Below are 18,183 nucleotides of genomic sequence, written 5' to 3' on the forward strand. Positions count from 1 at the left end.
TATCGGGTTGAAAAAGAATGTGTACATTGATCGAAAGAATATCAGGAAGATCAGAGTTTAGCGTTCACATTGGTCGAGCAGCTCCTGATCAACCACACAGTTGTATAGTCAATACTAAGTAACGCTTAGTGTATTGTAAAAATCGATGTCACTGGACAGTGGATGTGATCAGTGACGTTATAGCCTGCGGCAATCCACTGGCAAGAGATGGGTTTGGCGGATGCCTGACGATCGTTACCTGCCATCATATGTAATGTCAACACTAAAGTACAGGGGAGTTGGTGTTACAGTTGAGGATCTTTCTCAAGGTTTGGGTGTGGTCCTGTCATTGCGCTAAATCTGAAAGATGTGAACACACATTACAGTAAAGGAGCAGTTAAGAAACGATGACTGCTGTTTTTTTATCTGGTCATCAGTCTACTGACTGGTTTGATGCGGCCCGCCGCGAATTCCTTTCCTGTGCTAACCTCTGCATCTCAGAGTAGCACTTGCAACTTACTTCCTCAATTATTTGCTTGACGTATACCAATATCTGTCTTCCTCTACAGTTTTTGCCCTCTACAGCTCCCTCTAGTACCACGGAAGTCATTCCCTCATGTCTTAGCAGATGTCCTATCATCATGTCCCTTCTCCTTATCAGTGTTTTCCACATATTGCTTTCCTCTCCGATTCTGCGTAGAACCTCCTCATTCCTTACCTTATCAGTCCACCTAATTTTCAACATTCGTCTATAGCATCACATCTCAAATGCTTCGATTCTGTTCTGTTCCGGTTTTCCCACAGTCCATGTTTCACTACCATACAATGCTGTACTCCAGACGTACATCCTCAGAAATTTCTTCCTCAAATTAAGGCCGGTATTTGATATTAGTAGACTTCTCTTGGCCAGAAATGCCTTTTTTGCCATAGCGGGTCTGCTTTTGATGTCTTCCTTGCTCCGTCCGTCATTGGTTATTTTACTGCCTCGGTCGCAGAATTCCTTAACTTCATTGACTTCGTGACAATCAATCCTGATGTTAAGTTTCTCGCTGTTCTGATTTCTACTACTTCTCATTACCTTCGTCTTTCTCCGATTTACTCTCAAACCATACTGTGTCCGTTCAGCAGATCATTTAATTCTTCTTCACTTTCACTCAGGATAGCAATGTCATCAGCGAATCGTATCATTGATATCCTTTCACCTTGTATTTTAATTCCACTCCTGAACCTTTCTTTTATTTCCATCATAGTTCCTCGATGTACAGATTGAAGAGTAGGGGCGAAAGGCTACAGCCTTGTCTTACACCCTTCTTAATACGAACACTTCGTTCTTGATCGTCCACTCTTATTATTCCCTCTTGGTTGTTGTACATATTGTATATGACCCGTCTCTCCCTATAGCTTACCCCTACTTCTTTCAGAATCTCGAACAGCTTGCACCATTTTATATTGTCGAACGCTTTTTCCAGGTCGACAAATCCTATGAAAGTGTCTTGATTTTTCATTAGCCTTGCTTCCATTATTAGCCGTAACGTGAGAATTGCCTCTCTCGTCCCTTTACTTTTCCTAAAGCCAAACTGATCGTCACCTAGCGCATTCTCTATTTTCTTTTCCATTCTTCTGTATATTATTCTTGTAAGCAGCTTCGATGCATGAGCTGTTAAGCTGATTGTGCGATAATTCTCGCACTTGTCAGCTCTTACCGTCTTCGGAATTGTGTGGATGACGCTTTTCCGAAAGTCAGATGGTATATCGCCAGACTCATATATTCTACATGTTGTGGGTCGGCAGGAGAGCCAACACCAGGTACTAGAGGAAGCCGAAAGGCACGTGTTTTAGCTCACGCAAGCTGGCGTGAGGTCTGGAACAGGACAAGGAAATTAGACTTTAGAAAAACGGACGTAGCTGGTGGAATACTTAACTTTAATCCATTAATGATGAGCGTCACTCTTGACTGTACATGACTCAGTATCAATAGTAGCTGGTAATGGCGCCTTGCTAGGTCGTAGCAAATGACGTAGCTGAAGGCTATGCTAACTATCGTCTCGGCAAATGAGAGCGTATTTTGTCAGTGAACCATCGCTAGCAAAGTCGGTTGTACAACTGGGGCGAGTGCTAGGAAGTCTCTCTAGACCTGCCGTGTGGCGGCGCTTGGTCTGCAATCACTGATAGTGGCGACACGCGGGTCCGACGTATACTAACGGACCGGTCTGGCGGTGACACCACACTAGACACCAATGTGAATACTCGTTTTGTTGCCACTTCCCCCAATGATTTTAGAAATTCTGATGGAATGTTACCTAACCCCTCTGCCTTACTTGACCGTAAGTCCTCCAAAGCTCTTTTAAATTCCGATTCTAATACTGGATCCCCTATCTCTTCTAAATCGACTCCTGTTTCTTCTTCTATCACATCAGACAAATCTTCACCCTCATAGAGGCTTTCAATGTATTCTTTCCACCTATCTGCTCTCTCCTCTGCATTTAACAGTGGAATTCCCGTTGCACTCTTAATGTTACCACCGCTGCTTTTAATGTCACCAAAGGTTGTTTTGACTTTTCTGTATGCTGAGTCTGTCCTTCCGACAATCATATCTTTTTCGCTGTGTTCACATTTTTCCTGCAGCCATTTCGTCTTAGCTTCCCTGCACTTCCTATTTATTTCATTCCTCAGTGACTTGTATTTCTGTATTCCTGATTTTCCCGGAACATGTTTGTACTTCCTCCTTTCATCAATCAACTGAAGTATTTCTTCTGTTACCCATGGTTTCTTCGCAGCTACCTTCTTTGTACATATGTTTTCCTTCCCAACTTCTGTGATGGCCATTTTTAGAGATGTCCATTCCTCTTCAACTGTACTGCCTACTGCGCTATTCCTTATTGCTGTATCTATAGCGTTAGAGAACTTCAAACGTATCTCATCATTCCTTAGTACTTCCGTATCCCACTTCTTTGCGTGTTGATTCTTCCTGACTAATGTCTTGAACTTCAGCGTACTCTTCATCACTACTATATTGTGATCTGAGTCTATATCTGCTCCTGGGTACGCCTTACAATCCAGTATCTGATTTCGGAATCTCTGTCTGACTATGACGTAATCTAATTGAAATCTTCCCGTATCTCCCGGCCTTTTCCAAGGATACCTCCTCCTCTTGTGATTCTTGAACAGGGTATTCGCTATTACTAGCTGAAACTTGTTACAGAACTCAATTAGTCTTTCTCCTCCTTCATTCCTTGTTCCAAGCCAAATTCTCCTGTAACCTTATCTTCTACTCCTTCCCCTACAACTGCATTCCAGTCGCCCATGACTATTAGATTTTCGTCCCCCTTTACATACTGCATTGCCCTTTCAATATCCTCATACAATTTCTGTATCTGTTCATCTTCAGCTTGCGACGTCGGCATGTATACCTGAACTATCGTTGTCGGTGTTGGTCTGCTGTCGATTCTGATTAGAACAACCCAGTCACTGAACTGTTCACAGTAACACACCCTCTGCCCTACCTTCCCATTCATATCGAATCCCACACCTGTTATACCATTTTCTGCTGCTGTTGATATTACCCGATACTCATCTGAGCAGAAATCCTTGTCTTCCTTCCGCTTCACTTCACTGGCCCCTACTATATCTAGTTGAGCCTTTGCATTTCCCTTTTCAGATTTTCTAGTTTCCCTACCACGTTCAAGCTTCTGACATTCCACGCCCCGACTCGTAGAACGTTATCCTTTCGGTGATTCTTAAATCTTTTTCTCATGGTAACCTCCCCCTTGGCAGTCCCCTCCCGGAGATCCGAATGGGGGACTATTCCGGAATCATTTGCCAATGGAGAGATCATCATGACACTTCTTCAATTACAGGCGACATGTCCTGCGGAGACACGTTACGTGTCTTTAATGCAGTGGTTTCCATTGCCTTCTGCATCCTCATGTCGTTGATCATTGCTGATTCTTCCGCTTTTAGGGGCAATTTCCCACCCCTAGGACAAGAGAGTGCCCTGAACCTCTATCCACTCCTCCGCCCTCTTTGACAAGGCCGTTGGCAGAATGAGGCTCACGTCTTATGCCGGAAGTCTTCGGCCGCCAATGCTGATTGTTTATCAAAATTTAGGCAGTGGCAGGGATCGAACTCGGGACCGAAGACGTTTTGATTATGAATCAAAGACGCTACCCCTAGACCACGGGGTAAGAGGATGATAAAGCACCCTGTCATAAAGCAGCATCTATGAGGCAATGGTTTGTGGACAAAGACATTCCTGAAATGGACTGTCCTGCCAGTTGGAACACCTTTGGCATGAGTCAGAACATGGACTTCACTCCAGACCCCAGCGTGTATCATCACTACCTTCGGCTCATGAGGAACAATTGGCTGCGTTTCTTCCACAGACGTTCCGACACTACACAAGAGGTGCCCCCAGCAGAGCTGAAGTGGTGAGCAGGCGAAGGGTGGACACACTCCGAGCTAATGTTCACTAATAGGTGTTCACATCGTGATTTAGTGTACTTCGAAGTCAATGGCTGCAGGGCTTTTTGAGGAGAATCACACCTGCCGCGCGGAGTAGCCGCGTGGTTAGAGGCGCCATGACACTAATCGTGCGGCCCCTCCCGCCAGAGGTTCGAGTCCTCCTCCAGTTATGGATGTGAGGGTTGTCCTTAGCGTTAAGTTAGTTTCATTAATGTGTAAGTCTAGTGACCGATGACCTAAGCAGTTTGTCCCTCAGGAATTCACACACCTAAAAAAAATCACATTTCAACTACCTCCCGACGCAGCAATCGACTAAGAAGTGTTATGAGCTATAGAAAAGAATGTGTGGAAAACAGTTCAGCCAATAAAAAAACTCTGTTTCAACGTTGACTGACATCCTTTGTAGTCATATTTACTCATTCATATGACAAGAATTTAAAAACGTCCCCTGGTGACCTAACAAAAATAATATACATTCTAGATAGGAAAATCACAGTAGCTTACAGCTGGATGTTTTTACCCTTTGCTAAGTGGTTATTTAACATGGGAGTTTCGGGATGTTTTAATTTCTTTTTTTCTTTAACAATTTCTCACTAGTTTAGTTGCTGTTCACTACAGAATTACAACTAACAGACTGAGTTTACTTACCACAACTCGATTTCACTAAAAATACGTGAGATAAGTCACTTTATAATTCACTCTTGAGTTCACATGCGTCGACAATTGTTTTATGCTGCTCCATTCTCAGTTAGAGGAGAGCGCTAGCTCCGCTTTTCTCTGCTTACTCATTGTTTCTATACAAACAAGAGTGACATGTTAACGTATTTGACAATAATATTGCTCTACTATGACATGAATCTTATACACGTTGCCGTCGAACATAGAATGAGAAGTAATATTAATCCAGTAATGCAAAACATGATCTGCGTCTTCGTACGGCGTGCAACGCTGCATCGAATGAAGGCAAAGAACAGGCTGATTTCCGCCTCTGTTTCCATGAACACTTCTCTCTGCCTCCGCGATTTTGCAACAGAGACAACTGCTTTGCTGCCAGCAAATGAAGCTGTTTACCAGTAATGTCACGTACCTACCAGCTCAGTACTGAACTATCTGTTTTTGAAATTCAGTAAATGTTCTCATATAAGCGTGTGGTAACTGCGGTGGAGACGCTTTAACTGTATTAGTAAGGATTATAAGGTAAGGAAACTCGGAACTCTAATGCACAGCTGTTAATGGTGAATGCGTTCCATGGTCGAACGGCGAGATATCGTATTTTTGGGAATGACTCGCATCGTATTGTTCACCGAACTGCATCAAACTGTGTATAAGATATATAAAAGAGATCATACAGGAAAACGATAAATCCCCAGAAGCTGAAATCTTGTGCTCTCTGCAGGACCTGTTGGATATTAGCGCTAAGCACGTTTACTTGGTGATAACTGCCGCCTGGGGAAGCCATCGCCAGAAAAGTAGAACGCAGTTATAGGAAACTGGCTTCTTGATTACTTCTGCAACAGTTATCGGAAAATAATGAGGCCATTACAAGTCCCGACATGTAGGATTTACCTCACAGTAATCAATACACTTTCAGGAAAGCATGTATGTCCAGGAATATAAACTTCCGATTGTTTTTTGGCTTATCAATAGTTATCTCCATATACTGGAATTTAAAAACATTGATATTAATTCTCACGGGGCACATATTATTACGACATTTCTGCAGAAGGAGAGAATGCAATACCTACGTGAGGAATCTTTAAGATTGGCCGTGACATTCGAAACTTATTTTAATCAAGAAGTTAAACGGATGAAGTGAATCGAATACCAACAACTTCTGACAGAAGATAATTAGTTCAATTAGCCTGATTGGAATCAGAGAGGGAATAGAATTAATGTTATTCTCTTACGTGAATGGTGAAAACGAGTAGCACCTCCGCAACAAAATCAAAGAAACTGTAAGTCTTCCACTGATGAGGATTTTAATGTGAAGTGCCCTGCGTCGTTATAGAATTGCGTAATGCATCATTTGTTGAAAAACTTCTTACTTGAAGTGTTTTTTTATTGTATTTACTTAAGTGAAGTTATGTAATGACTTTATTACGTATTAAAGCAAGAAAGAGTAATGCGTATGGTCTATTACGAACCCATAAACATTTAGTACATATTCCTAGCAATCACTTACCGTTTCTACCGGTTAAATATTTATATTTCTTTTGCCAGAACGGTCTCTTGTATAGCCAGTTCCTGTCCTGTGTCGACAAGAGACCTGTACATAAAAATATTTACACTGTACCAGAAAATAAAATGTAGAGAAGTATGATCGTGGTAGCTAAGGAACGAACAAGCTCCTACTATAGTGTTTTCTATAGATACGTTCGTAAGCACTGGTAGCTGACACGACGAGATGACGAGTAAAACACACGTCTAGATCAACTCTGCTAATGCAAACGTAAAATTTCAGCAAGTATAAGGCTCATGTCTGATGAACAAGCTCCAACACGATGAATATACGAATGATACTTTGTGTAGCAATATATTTCCTCCCTCACCCAGGCCTTCCCCACTATTTTATTCGCAAATGGAGGGCAACTAGAACGACTTTCGGTAAACATTCGTATCAAGTAGGATAATGAATATTTTACCCTCATAGTCATTAGATATTCACTCCTGGAAATTGAAATAAGAACACCGTGAATTCATTGTCCCAGGAAGGGGAAACTTTATTGACACATTCCTGGGGTCAGATACATCACATGATCACACTGACAGAACCACAGGCACATAGGCACAGGCAACAGAGCATGCACAATGTCGGCACTAGTACAGTGTATATCCACCTTTCGCAGCAATGCAGGCTGCTATTCTCCCATGGAGACGATCGTAGAGATGCTGGATGTAGTCCTGTGGAACGGCTTGCCATGCCATTTCCACCTGGCGCCTCAGTTGGACCAGCGTTCGTGCTGGACGTGCAGACCGCGTGAGACGACGCTTCATCCAGTCCCAAACATGCTCAATGGGGGACAGATCCGGAGATCTTGCTGGCCAGGGTAGTTGACTTACACCTTCTAGAGCACGTTGGGTGGCACGGGATACATGCGGACGTGCATTGTCCTGTTGGAACAGCAAGTTCCCTTGCCGGTCTAGGAATGGTAGAACGATGGGTTCGATGACGGTTTGGATGTACCGTGCACTATTCAGTGTCCCCTCGACGATCACCAGTGGTGTACGGCCAGTGTAGGAGATTGCTCCCCACACCATGATGCCGGGTGTTGGCCCTGTGTGCCTCACGCCTGTCGCGACACCACTGGAGGCGGGCTGCACGATGTTGGGGCGTGAGCGGAAGACGGCCTAACGGTGTGCGGGACCGTAGCCCAGCTTCATGGAGACGGTTGCGAATGGTCCTCGCCGATACCCCAGGAGCAACAGTGTCCCTAATTTGCTGGGAAGTGTCGGTGCGGTCCCCTACGGCACTGCGTGGGATCCTACGGTCTTGGCATGCATCCGTGCGTCGCTGCGGTCCGGTCCCAGGTCGACGGGCACGTGCACCTTCCGCCGACCACTGGCGACAACATCGATGTACTGTGGAGACCTCACGCCCCACGTGTTGAGCAATTCGGCGGTACGTCCACCCGGCCTCCCGCATGCCCACTATACGCCCTCGCTCAAAGTCCGTCAACTGCACATACGGTTCACGTCCACGCTGTCGCGGCATGCTACCAGTGTTAAAGACTGCTATGGAGCTCCGTATGCCACGGCAAACTGGCTGACACTGACGGCGGCGGTGCACAAATGCTGCGGAGCTAGCGCCATTCGACGGCCAACACCGCGGTTCCTGGTGTGTCCGCTGTGCCGTGCGTGTGATCATTGCTTGTACAGCCCTCTCGCAGTGTCCGGAGCAAGTATGGTGGGTCTGACACACCGGTGTCAATGTGTTCTTTTTTCCATTTCCAGGAGTGTTTTTAGAAGCAGATAATATGTTACAAGAAACATATGCTCTCAGAGTTAGAACCTCTCACTGAGGCAAGACGCGTCATTCTTACTGTGTGCCACAGGACTTGGATCAGTGTCTTCAAGATGTCATTTTCACTAAGCTGCTCTTTCCCTTATATGTTCACTATATTAACGCTTTCTGGTAAGTCCAAAAGTAACGAGTTATAATCAAAAGCTTTTGAAGTCCTTTCATATACATTTCTTTATCAAGCGTAACGTCAGAAGTGCCTCTCTGGTTCTTTTCTCTTTGTTAAGCTATATTGATCATTTTAACCAATCTCCAGTTTCCTTTTACATTATTCAATTTATGAGCCGTCAGGCCCATCGTGTGAAAGTTTGACACGAATCCGCATTTGAAATCTTCGGTTCTGAGTTGGTCATGTTCTTCCAATAACATATCATATGTCTCTAGTCTCATAGATGGTACTCATTAACTTTAATAATCCTCTGGTCATCGCTAGCTCTATAAGTTTAGAAATTTTAGAAAGAAGACCCCCAGTAATATATTTTCTCCTATCTGCTCTATCTCTGCCCTTAATGCTGTATTTCACATATTCACATTGATAATATGACTTGGCAATTGTACTTGTTAAATTGGTCCTTCCAATGACCATTCATTTTAGAATTCTTGTCACTTGTCCTGCTTGTGTTTCGGTTTAGCTACGTTGCACTGTTTATTTATGTCATTTGTGGATGATATATACTGCTACATTACTTTCTTTTCACGGAAATTTTTGTATCTTGTTCCACTGCCAATCAGCCGAGGTACTACTTCTGTTAGCGCTGCACTGTCGTCATATTTACATTTCTTATATCCATTTATGTCTGTACAACGTCTGTGCTCCCCTTTTTAGAGATGCTCATTTCTCCTCAGCTGAACCATTCAGAACCGCAATATCGAAAGTCTAATGACAAAATGTGGTAATTACTGAATCAATAGGAATTCATTAGTGAAGAACTTTAGTCTTCATTGTTACCGGATCTTCTACTGCAAAATTCCCTCTAACTTCATACACCACTCCTTTGCATACAGATTCTTCCTCAAGATTGTCTCTAGGCAATCTTCATCATTACTAATTCATGTTGTGAGTCTATATCTCTTTTTTGTAAGCCCACCTCAAACCTCAGTATCTGAGTTCGAAAGCTTTTACATAAACATTAGTATCAAAGGTATTAACATTCGATTGGAGTACCCTTACCGCTGTTTTCACATCTAACTTTAGCTTCCATGACTGCGATGTTTCGAGTTCTGTTTAGCAGGAATTCTCCCATGCAGCGAAAAAGATGAATCAGTATTCCTTAACGTGGAATGTAGTGATTTAGATGACAAGCAGGACTGTCTCGGACACTTGTAAGTCCGGCATCATGGCTTTAACCTGGGCTCCGGGTATCTCTTACTTTCTGGATTTCCCGAACAGACAGAACATATTGAGTTCCCACCACCTTTTTTCGATATTGAAGTGTTGGTTCTTAAGGAGGATGGAGAAGAGAACTACTTGTACAAATGTTAAGAGCTCAGTTGGAAAACGAGTCCTAAGCAAAGGCCGGCCGCGGTGGTCTCGCGGTTCTAGGCGCGCAGTCCGGAACCGCGCGACTGCTACGGTCGCAGGTTCGAATCCTGCCTCGGGCATGGATGTGTGTGATGTCCTTTGGTTAGTTAGGTTTAAGTAGTTCTAAGTTCTAGGGGAGTGATGACCACAGCTGTTAAGTCGCAAAGTGCTCAGAGCCATTTGAACCATTTGAACCTAAGCAAAGAAGAAAAAACTGAAAGGTGGAAGGAGTATACAGAGGATCTGTACAAGCGAGATGTACTTGTAGCCACTATTATAGAAATGGAAGAGGCCGCAGTGAAGATGAGGTGGGAGATATATTACTTCGAGAAGAATTTGTCCGAGCACAAAAGTCCTAAGTCGAGACGAGGCCCTGGGAGTGGACGAGATTCCGTGCGGTCTACTAATAGCCTTGGGGTAGCCAGCCGTAACAAAACTCTCCCATCTGGTAAGCAAGATGTATGAGGCAGAGGCAATACCCTCAGGTATAAAATAGATTACAATAATTCCAATTCCAGAGAAAGGAGGCACTGACACGTGTGAACCTTATCGAACTACCAGTCTAATAAATCTGATTGGAAAATACTCACACGAATTCTTCATACAAGAATGGAAAAACTGGTAGAAGTCAACCTCGGCGAAGATCAGTTTTGAACAGCGTGTAGGAACACGCGAGGAAATGCTGACCAAACGACTTCTCTTAGAAGATAGATTAAGCCAATGCAAACCTACATTTACACCTTTTGTAGAATTAGAGACAACTTGGACAATGTTGGTTGAAATACTCTCTTTGAAATTCTGACGGTAGCAGGTGTAAAATACAGGTAGTGGAAGGCTATTTACATTTTGTACAGAAACCAGACGGCAGTTGTAAGAGTCAAGGGGCATGAAAGGGAAGCAGTGGTCGAGAAGGGGGTGAGACAGGGCTGTAGCCTATCCCACACGTTATACAGTCTGCACACTGAGCGAGTTTTAAAGGAAACAGGAGACAAATTGGGAGTAGGAATTAAAGTCAAGGGAGAGGAAATAAAAACTCTGATATTTTCAGATGACATTGGGATTAGGAATTAAAGTCAAGGGACAGGAAATAAAAACTGATATTTTCCGATGACAATACGAGACTGGAATAGAAGGGAGAACCGTCAGGTGGCTTGCGGAGTATGGATGTAGATGTAGATGTAATTGTGTCAGAGACAGCAAAGGACTTGGAGAGGCAGTTGAGCGGAATAGACTGTGTCTTGAAAGGAGGACATAAGATGAACGTCAACAAAAACCAATCGAGAATAGTGGAATGTGATCGAATTAAGTCAGGTGATGTTGAGGGAATTAAATTTCGAACGACACATTTAAGGTAGTAGATGAGTTTTGCTATTTGTGCAGCAAAATAACTGATGATGTCCAAAGTTGGAGAGTGTCGGCTGACAACGGTAAGAAAAACGTTTCAGAAGAAGAGGAATTTATTAACATCAAGTATAGAGTTAAGTGTCAGTAAGTCTTTTCTGACAGAATATGTATGGAGTACAGCCATACATGAAAATGAAACATGGGCGATAAACAGTTTAGACAAGAAGAGAATAGAAGTTTTAAAAATTTGGTGCTGCAGAAGAATGCTGAAGCTTAGATGGGTGGATCACGTAACTAATGGGGAGATACTGAACAGAACTGGGGAGAAAAGATATTTATCACATCTTGACTAGAAGAAGGGACCAGTTGATAGGACATATTGTGATACATCAAGGGTTCACCAATGTAGTACTGGAGAGAAGTGTGAGGTGTAAGACTCGTAGACCAGGAGATGAATGCAGTAAGCAAATTTAGAGGATGTATGTTGCAGCAGTTAGTCGGAGATGAAGAAGCCTACACAGAACAGAGTAGCGTGGAGAGCTTCATAAATCAATCTTTGAACTGACCATAGTAACAGGTAGACAAAACTAATTTCGAATTGGCTGAATGCTAGTAGCATTTTAGACCTTACTTGCTCACTAGCTGCGACCATCTTTTGCTTGTCAACACTTTGGTTTTGTTTAAATTGATGAAGGTTATTTTGCTTTCCTGATATTGTTATTTGATGCTACAATTACAGTCTAAGGATTGTGGAACAATTCTACTTAATTTTACCCATTGCAACCATGGAGATGGATGATTATGGTTACCCACCCAACTATAAGATATGTTTTTGCGTCAATCGCGTTTGCTCTCTGTTGGTGCAAAGCAGATTTCAGATCACAAAAACCACGTACGGAGAAATTTGTTTTATCATCCGCTTATAGTTTTGATGAACCGGGAGTGATTAAAACTAGAGGAAAAAAAGTTTGAAATGAGATGAAGCTGAAGTCCGAAACTAACAAGTGATCTAGCCGCAATACAATGATGACCACAGGTATTAATATTCTAATGTGGCCACTTGTTGACTGCACTGTATCTCACAGCAAATATTCTGAGGCAAAAAAGAAAAAAAAAATGAAAAATCGACACATCACGAAGGAATTAGGCGAGTGGGACAGAAATCGGTATGTAGACGTACAGGACAAACAAATAATTACAGTATTCGAAAAACTTGTTGATTTATTCGAGAGAAAGAGTTAGGCAAATTGAGCAAGTCAACAGCCCAATGGTTCACGTGTGGCACTTATGCACGCGGTTATTAAGATTGCCAGTGATTGATAAGAGTTGTTTGATATCCTCCTGAGGACTATAGTGCCACATTGTGTCCAATTGGTGCTTTAAGTCGTCAAGAATCTTGAGAGGGTGGGTAGGCTCGGCCCGTAGTGTTCCAAATGTTCTCAGTTGGGGGAGAGATCCGTCAACGTTGCTGGCCGAGGCAGGATTCAGCAAGGACGAAGACAAACAGTAGAAACTCTCCCTGTTTGCGTGTGGACGTTATCTTGCTGAAATGTGAGCCAGGGGGCCTGCCATGAAAGGCAACAAAACGGGGCAGAGGATATCGTCGGCATATAGGTTAGCTGCCTACCCCCATGAACCATGGACCTTGCCATTTGTGGGGAGGCTTGCGTGCCTCAGTGATACAGATGGCCGTACCGTAGGTGCAACCACAACGGAGGGGTATCTGTTGAGAGGCCAGACAAACATGTGGTTCCTGAAGAGGGGCAACAGCCTTTTCAGTAGTTGCAGGGGCAACAATCTGGATGATTGACTGATCTGGCCTCGTAACACTAACCAAAACGGCCTTGCTGTGCTGTTACTGCGAACGGCTGAAAGTAAGGGGAAACTACAGCCGTAATTTTTCCCGACGGCATGCAGCTTTACTGTATGGTTGAATGATGATGGCGTCCTCTTGGGTAAAATATTCCGAAGGTAAAATAGTCCCCCATTCGGATCTTCGGGCGGGGACTACTCAAGAGGACGTCGTTATCAGGAGGAAAAAAACTGGCGTTCTACGGATCGGAGCGTGGAACGTCAGATCTCTTAATCGGGCAGGTACGTTAGAAAATGTAAAAAGGGAAATGGATAGGTTTTAGTTAGATACAGTGGGAATTAGTGAAGGTCGGTGGCAGGAAGAACAAGAGTTTTGGTCAGGTGAATACAGGTTTATAAACACAAAATGAAATAGGGGTAATGCAGGAGTAGGTTTAAAATTGAATAAAAAATAGGGGTGCGGGTAAGCTACTACAAACAGAACAGTGAACGAATTATTGTGGCCAAGATAGACACGAAGCCCACGCCTACCACAGTAGTACAAGTTTGTATGCCAACTAGCTCTGCAGATGATGAAGAAATTGATGAAATGTATGATGAAACAAAAGAAGTTATTCATTTAGTGAGTGGAGACGAAAATTTAATAGTCATGGGTGACTGGAATTCGAGAGTAGGATAAGGGAGAGAAGGAAACATAGTGGGTGAATATGGATTGGGGGAGAGAAATGAAAGAGGAAGCCACCTGGTAGAACTTTGCACAGAGCATAACTTAATCGTAGCTAACACTTGGTTCAAGAATGATAAAAGAAGGTTGTATACATGGAAGAAGCCTGGAGATACTAGAAGGTATCAGATAGATTATATAATGGTAAGACAGAGATTTAGGAACCAGGTTTTAAATTGTAAGACATTTCCAGGGGCAGATGTGGACTATTGGTTATGAACTGTAGATTAAAACTGAAGAAACTGCAAAAAGGTGGGAATTTAAGGAGATGGGAACTGGATAAACTGAAAGAACCAGAGGTTGTACCGAGTTTCAGGGAGAGAATAAGGGAACAATTGACAAGAATGGGGGAAAGAAATACAATAGAAGAAGAATGGGAAGCTTTGAGGGATGAAGTAGTGAAGGCGGCAGAGGATCAAGTAGGTAAAAAGACGAGGGCTAGTAGGAATCCTTGGGTAACAGAAGAAATATTGAATTTAATGGATGAAAGTAGAAAATATAAAAACGCAGTAAATGAAGTAGACAAAAAGGAATACAAAAGTCTCCAAAATGAGATCGACAGGAAGTGCAAAATGGCTAAACAGGGATGGCTAAGGGACAAATGTAAAGATGTAGAGGCTTATCTCACTAGGGGTAAGATAGATACTGCCTACAGGAAAATTAAAGAGACCTTTGGAGAAAAGAGAGCCACTTGTATGAATATCAAGAGCTCAGATGGAAACCCAGTTGTAAGCAAACAAGTGAAAGCAGAAAGGTGGAAGGAGTATATAGTTGGTCTATAGAAGGGCGATGTACTTGAGGACAATATGATGGAAATGGAAGAGGTTGTAGATGAAGATGAAATGGGAGATACGATACTGCGCGAAGAGTTTGACAGAGCACTGAAAGACCTGAGTCGAAACAAGGCCCCCGGAGTAGACAACATTCCATCGGAACTACTGACGGCCTTGGGAGAGTCAGTCCTGACAAAAACTCTACCATCTGGTGTGCAAGATGTATGAGGCAGGTGAAATACCCTCAGACTTCAAGAAGAATATAATAATTCCAATCCCAAAGAAAGCAGGTGTTGACAGATGTGAAAATTACCCAACTATCAGTTTAATAAGTCACAGCTGCAAAATACTAACGCAAATTCTTTACAGGCGAATGGAAAAACTGGTAGAAGCCGACCTCGGCGAGGATCAGTTTGGATTCCGCAGAAATGTTGGAACACGTGAGGCAATACTGACCCTACGACTTATCTTAGAAAATAGATTAGGGAAAGGCAAAACTACATTTCTAGCATTTGTAGACTTAGAGAATGCTTTTGACAATGTTGACTGGAATACTCTCTTTCAAATTCAAAAGGTGACAGGGGTAAAATACAGGGAGCGAAAGGCTATTTACAATTTGTACAGAAAGCAGATGGCAGTTATAAGAGTCGAGGGGCATGAAAGGGAAGCAGCGGTTGGGAAGGGAGTGAGACAGGGTTGTAGCCTGTCCCCGATGTTATTCAATCTGTATATTGAGCAAGCAGTAAAGGAAACAAAAGGAAAATTCAAAATAGGTATTAAAGACCATGGAGAAGAAATAACAACTTTGAGGTTCGCCGATGACATTGTAATTCTGTCAGAGACAGCAAAGGTCTTGGAAGAGCAGTTGAACGGAATGGACAGTGTCTTGAAAGGAGGATACAAGATGAACATCAACAAAAGCAAAATGAGGATAATGGAATGTAGTCGAATTAAGTCGGGTGATGCTGAGGGAATTAGATTAGGAAATGGGACACTTAAAGTAGTAAAGGAGTTTTGCTATTTGGTGAGCAAAATAACTGATGATGGTCAAAGTAGAGAGGATATAAAATGTAGACTGGCAATGGCAAGGAAAGCGTTTCTGAAAAAGAGAAATTTGTTAACATAGAGTATAGATTTAAGTGTCAGGAAGTCGTTTCTGAAACTATTTGTATTGAGTGTTGCCATGTATGGAAGTGAAACATGGACGATAAATAGTTTGGACAAGAAGAGAATAGAAGCTTTCGAAATGTGGTGCTACAGAAGAATGAAGAAGATTAGATGGGTAGATCACATAACTAATGAGGAGGTATTGAATAGAACTGGGGAGAAGAGGAGTTTGTGGCACAACTTGACAAGAAGAAGGGACCGGTTGGTAGGACATGTTCTGAGGCATCAAGGGATCACAAATTTAGCATTGGAGGGCAGCGTGGAGGGTAAAAATCATAGAGGGAGACCAAGAGATGAATACACTAAGGAGATTCAGAGGGATGTAGGTTGCAGTAAGTACTGGGAGATGAAGAAGCTTGCACAGGATAGAGTAGCATGGAGAGCTGCATCAAACCAGTCTCAGGACTGAGGACAACAACAACATAGGTTAGCTGTAAGACTACCGCGGATGACAACCGAAGGTGTCCAGCTATGAAAATAAATGTCCTCTCAAATCATCCTACGCCCCGTTTTGTTCTCCTTCATGCAAAGCCATCCTATTTAGGCACACGGCGAGAGTCTTTACTGCCTGTCTTTGTGCTTGCCGATCCCTGCCTTTGGCAGATCTCTCCCCAGTTGTGAACGTTTGGATTATTATGGACAGAGGAAGATTAACCATCTCTGCTTTTGACAATGTGACGAGCCATATATGCAGAATTTGGCATGAAGTCCCTCAGGAGGACATCCAACAACTGTATCAAACAACTACAATGCGAATATCTGCTTGAAAAAGGGCTAGAGGAGGACCAGCGCATTATTGACCTGCTCAATTTATCAAGCTCTTCCTCTGAATAAATGACCCAGTTTTTCTGAAACTGTACTCATTCATTTGTCTGTACATGTAAATCAGATCAACCGATTTCCGTACCATTCGGTTAACTACTTCGTGGTACGAGGCTTTTTCCTTCTTTTCTTTAAAATGTACTTATGAAATCATCAGCTGCATTCGTGTCATTTAACCAAGCCATGAAAGCTACATTGCAATCAGCATTTATAAGAACCTTTTGGTGTATCACAACCAAGAACATGTGAACACAGCGTTAAGTGATAGAGATGTCGTCATTCCAAGATATTTTTCCAACCTGCGGCGCGTATTGTAATTGCTGTCACATTAATAACTGTTCTATGTCATCGGTACCTAACTTGATTATGAATAACCATATGCATTCACGATTTGTTTCAAAAGATGTGGCACGAAGAAATTGTGAAACAAAGGAGAATATGGCCCGTGAATACATGTTGCCGCTTTGTATATTTGAAGTGATGAATGACTGCCTATAGCAAGGATAATAAAAGCGTAATACGTGTAAATGATAACTAAGACGATAGTTACAGGAACGATAAATAACAGATTTGTAGTCAACAATTTATTACCATGATAATCAGAAGGTTTTTAATTTCTAATGCTACCCAACGCATGGTTCCGATTTGCGTTGACTACGTCTATTATTCTCAATTAGTATAGTTAAGTGTTGCATAGCGCGAACGTATGTAAAGCAATGCACTCTACAAAATGTTTTCAATCAGTAATTCTATTAGTTGCGCTAGGTGCAGCAATGTAATTAAACTACATTTAATTAAGGTTCGTATAATTGAAGCATATTTAATTGCTATTACATCATTATGAACTATTCAGGTAAATTACCGTTAATTAATCTTTACAGAATAAGTTAATAGTCTGTCCAATCACATAATACTTCATTAAGATTTGCTTTCTCTGACGTAAGTTATTTTTAGTTATAAAGCGAATATTGACAGGCAAGCTTTTACCAACGTGCTTTACTACACATAACTCACGATAGGCTATCGCTTTGTTGCTGGCGTCAGCTGTTGCTATGCTTCAGCATTGTGTCGTCGAAAGCGTAACATTCAGGCCCGGTTAGCCCACATTTTTCCACACAAGCGACTTTGACCCTCCCTCCACCCACACATAAAATTTTCGTTGGTACACTTTTATCAGTGTCAGGTTTCGCTATTAATTTTATTACGCACTTTATGCATACAAACCTAGCAATTTGGCGCCCCTTTCAACGCGGTGTCCGAAGCGGCGGCTTGTGTCTCTTGGGCCTCAAATCGGAAGTGGTAATACTCACGATTCGTCGTTAAATATTTGGCTGTGATCAAGCTAGACCGAACCGGGTGTCTGTCACCAATGACACTGGACAAGATGCAAATGATACAGAAGTCAAAATAGACCACGCCACCGAATTGTCGCAAACCGGAAATGTACATTGAACTGACAAAAGTCATGGGATATCTCCCAACATTGCGTCGGACCTCCAGCAACTCGCCATGGAATAAAAGGTATTTGGAAGTTCTCTGCAGAAGTATTAAGCCATACTGC

Source organism: Schistocerca cancellata, chromosome 1 (genome assembly GCF_023864275.1).
Source record: "Schistocerca cancellata isolate TAMUIC-IGC-003103 chromosome 1, iqSchCanc2.1, whole genome shotgun sequence".
NCBI lineage: Eukaryota > Metazoa > Arthropoda > Insecta > Orthoptera > Acrididae > Schistocerca > Schistocerca cancellata.